This window comes from Chinchilla lanigera, unplaced genomic scaffold (assembly GCF_000276665.1).
Source record: "Chinchilla lanigera isolate Chin_1 unplaced genomic scaffold, ChiLan1.0 scaffold00134, whole genome shotgun sequence".
NCBI classification, from domain to species: domain Eukaryota; kingdom Metazoa; phylum Chordata; class Mammalia; order Rodentia; family Chinchillidae; genus Chinchilla; species Chinchilla lanigera.
The window spans coordinates 3340018-3344574 of NW_004955535.1; the positions used below are offsets into that span (position 1 = coordinate 3340018).

Genomic DNA, 4557 nt, shown 5'->3' on the forward strand with positions numbered 1-4557 from the left:
TGCTAGGTGCAAGAAGCCATATACAAAAGTCCATATATATAATTCCACAATATGAAATATTCATAACAAGCGTGTCTATAGGAATAAAAATGATTAGTGCTTGTCAGTCTTGTAGAGAAGGCAAGATGAGGAGTGACTACTAATGGATCAGAGATTTCATTTTGGAGTGAGAAAAATATTTTGAAATTAGGTTTTTGGTGATGGCTGCAGAATGCTATGGATATACTGAAAGTCATGGACATTTTTACTTTGAAAGGGTTAGTTTTATGGCATATGAAGTATATCTCAATAGAGCAATTATTTTCTTAATAGTGTAAAGATGCTCAGATAAATGTCATGAGTTGCTGATAAAAGTCAGTACTTCTCTCCCCTGCCTCTGCCTCCTACTTCTGAGGAGTCCTTTTTTTTCCGATTAGGAGTATACAATGGTTGGCCAGATGAAAATGAAGAGGAGACCATGATGCAAAAATGGAACTAATTCTGGAGGAGATTTAATACAGGAAACAGAAGAGAGTTTTACCAAAACAGGTTATGGTGGAAGGGCAATATATAGGAAAAGAGTAAGCCCTTGGATGCTAGAAATGTTGCAAAATTAACATTCAATATAATCAAGACAAAGTTGTCCAGAGTTGCTGATGAAATTCAGTACTTGAGTGACTGCCCTGATCCCCAATCTCTTCCTTAGATGGGTCATATCAGTATTCAAGTCATTGAGGACAACGACAGTTCACATAAAGTTTTATGATATTAGATGTACCACAAAAACCACTATACTTAATGAAATGGTCATATTTGGACAATATTCAGATTAGTTACTTAAAGAAACCACCCAGGTGATTATCAAAAAATTTGTGCTTATTTTCATAAATAATCTTTCAAAATATAGTACAGATTAGATAGAACAGAATTGTCCAAACTGCTCAGTGAATTCTTCGCTCATGCCCGGACAGCTGATTTCAGAGCCCTGCCTCAAGATACTACTTCTTTGGGGGGATACTACTTTTTGGGGGGATCTAGGATTCAAACTCAGGACCTTGGGCTTGGCAGGCAGGTGCTATGCCACGGAGCTAAAACTCAGGACTTTGCACTTTGTAGGCAGGTGCTATGCCACTGAGCTGTCTTCTATGGTTCAGTGGCGCAGCGCCCGCCTGGCAAGCGCAAGGACCTGAGTTAGATTCCCGATACAATAATAAAGCAAAACATAACAAGCCCCGCCTCAGAGTCTCCCACTGAGAGGCAGCGGCCCCACCCACTTTTGTCCCACCCACTTTTGTCCCACCCATGTCACCGTAGTTACTTCCAGCCCCGCCTTTTTATGGTGCCCTTCCACTTCCGGCCCCTCCCACTTTTAGACCTCTCCACTTCCGCCCTGCCTCAGACCACCTCAGCCTCTTCCCGGAGCGGCACGTCGGTTGACTGCTTCCTTGGCTACCATGGGAGCAACAGGAGGCCCTCGCCGTCTCCACAGCCGTCGCCACCACTGCTCACTCCGTACCCCACGAGCTCGCACTAACTTCCCCTTCGCAGCCTTCGCCGCCTTCGTGCTCAACATGACCACCGTGCCGACCGCGCCCACCGCGCCCACCGCGCCCACCGTGCTGCCACAGGGCCTGCCGAGCTACCACCATGATTGTGAAATGGCGGTCAACATCCAGATCCGGATGCAGCTGTACGCTTCCTTAGTCTACCTGGGTATGGCTGCCCACTTCGACCGCGTCAAAGTGGCCCTGAGGCACTTCTCGAGTTTCCTCCTGCGCCGGTCTCACACCTTGAGAGAAGGAGCGGAGAAGTTCATGTGGATGCAGAACAGGCGAGGTGGGCGCGTCGACCTTCGCAACGTCAGGGGGCCCAACAGGGATGACTGGACTGTTGGCTCGCAGGCCGTGGAGTGTGCCCTCCACCTGGAGGAAACCCTCAGGCAGAGCCTGCTGTTGCTGCACAGCATTGCGGCTGACAGGGATGACTCGGATCTGTGTGCCTTCGTGCTGTGCCACTACCTAACACCCCAGGATGCGGTCCTCAAGGAACTGGGCGAGTACTTGGCCAAGCTCCGCGAGGTGGAGGCGCTGCGGGAAGGCCTGGAGAACGCCTTCTTTTGCAAGCTCAGCTTGAAGGACAACGACGAAGACAACTGAGCATGGACTGTCACTAGAGCCGTGGGACTCTCGCTTGACCACCGGGCGGGGCGTGTGCACTCCCTAGTTACCATGCTCATTTCGGCTCTTTCAGTTAGACTGTTGTTTGCAATAAAGTTACTTGGTTCTTAATGCACCAAAGGTTTCTGGTTGATTTATATGCGCAGAACCCCCACTGTTTAATAATGAGGGCGGATCCCTACTGTGGGTGTGAAAAATGGGTATCCAGGAGTCTCCCTACCCACCAGGCACCCCAGGGTCCCTATGTTGGGGGAGGAAGGTGGGGGGGGACAGTGTGCATGGTCTGAGGCTCTGGGATCTATGCGCCATGAAAGTGTGAAAACGTTCCTGTGGGGCGGAAGTTAAGGAAATGGGATTGGGCAGGGGAATAAAGGGATTCTAGGTTGCTGTGTAGGTTCTAGGTTGCTAGGTTGCTTAGTGGTAGTTTGACTGCCTCATATACAAAGGGCCATAGTTCTGTCCCAGACGGTAAAAAAATAAAATAAATACAGGTGTATTCAACTTTACCTGAAGACTTGTAGTTTACTTTAAAAAAAAATGAAATGTTAATATCTGTTAATTCTTGGTAGCACGAGGGCCTTGGAAGATGGCATGGCAGAAGATGTCTCTGACAAGAACATCCTGGACACTCAGGAAACGAGCCTTAGGCTGGCCAACTGGTAACAGCGGAACTTTGCAACTCCAAGTCCTTCCATTTACATTATCAATTTGTATTTTTATAAGAACCCTAAGTAGTAAGAAGAGGGAGTATATGATTGTGTCTTTATAAGTAAGACAAAAGGAGGCCACACAGACAGACAGTTATGGAATTAGGACAGTAACAGCTTTTTTTGATGCCACATTCCATTTTCTTTCCTTACCCCAAAGGTATACCAATAGGTTAAGGAAGATTGTACAGGTAGACTGGGAATCCAGCCAGATAACCAGCCCTGGAAGGGAGGGAAATCCCCAACACTCTTAAAGACAGCTCTGAACACTGTAGTTTTCCACCCTAATTACAGGTATGCTTTCCAGCCTCAGGTGGGGATGGCTTCTAAACCTTAGCCAAAATCTTCCTCATAGGAAAGGAAGCCTTTAGAACTAGCAACAGACCCTATAAGAGGTAGCAGGGCACCTCCCAGGAAGGCAGTCGGCACCTGAATTCCTCTGTCAAGGCTCTCTTCCCCACACATGAAGCAACACTGTTACTCAGTTGGCACCAAACACCTGGGAAGACCTTAAGCCTGGAAATCCCCAGGGAGTGCACCATCACACAGATGTCTCCCTGGGAGTAGTTTCTCTTCTGGGGTGGCTGTAAAATGTATCTTCTACCTGCCAATCCAGCTCATCTGAAAGCAGGGACAGAGAAGCCTGTATGAAGTCGTGTGCAGTGCACTGTAATGTATGATGTTACAGCATGTATGTGATGTAATTAACCACTGCCCATTGTACTCTCTTTGCTAGGATCTATAACTGACCCCAGACTGTTGTGGCCACCAAAACTCCTCTCCCGGACAAGGCAGAGAAGTTTACTTATAACTAAATCTTTTTGTTTTGCTTGGAAAAAGCAGGATTTCTTCACTTGCAAGAGTCAAGAGGGTGATTGCACTGTAATACCTATTACAAGCCACTACTTGTAGTGTCACATTTCATTGCTTTTCTTAAAGAATCCCTGGCAGGGAAATATTGGTACAGTAGCAACTCAATTGGTTGAATACTGCTTCTTCTGCAAGAAAAACCATGAGTGTCCTAAGTCCTCTCTTTTTGTCACAAACAGCTTTTCAGATATGTGGGACAGTGGTGAAAGAAGTGAGAAACTTTTAGATTAACTTTGCCCCATTATACTGTCCAATGTCTGGACTTTGTCCCTGGCTGCAAGTCTCCTAATTTTCCCACCTTTCCCTACCACATACCTAATGAAAGGAGTGTAAACTTCTTGTAGGTACGTCCCATTCTCAATTCCTTGACAACTGGATATTCAATCACTGGAAGTGAGTTGTGACTCGGCCTTCCAGCCCTGAGAAGTACCCTCCCTGAGATACACAGCTGGGTGATTGTCAGTCATTTGCTGTGCTCTGCAGGTTGGGGTAATGATGTCTGAAACAGTGGCTGTTGCTATGGGTACCAGAGTCTCAGGCAATGATAGTATCAGGAAAGACTGAGGGAAAATGGTAAAATTGATAACTTCATCTCAGGCTCAAACATGGATTCAAATTAACTGTGTTGACTAATTTACCTCTGGGGGAAGAATCCTCACTCTATCACAAAAGGAAATTTCTTAATAGATGGTTGTCACTGACAACTTGTACTTCATTTTCCAGAAAAAAGGAAAAGTATTCTTTTTCCTCAGAAACGTGTGACAAGCAGTACAAAGCACTCATTAATTTCTCCTGAATCTTCTCTGGAAATTTGTTCATTTCTC

At 46.2% G+C, this 4557-nt stretch overlaps 1 pseudogene; it reads left to right on the forward strand.

Annotated features, from left to right (window-relative positions):
- Window positions 1-1433: 1433 nt before the first annotated feature.
- On the forward strand, window positions 1434-2135 carry LOC102004115 (annotated as a pseudogene).
- Window positions 2136-4557: the final 2422 nt, after the last annotated feature.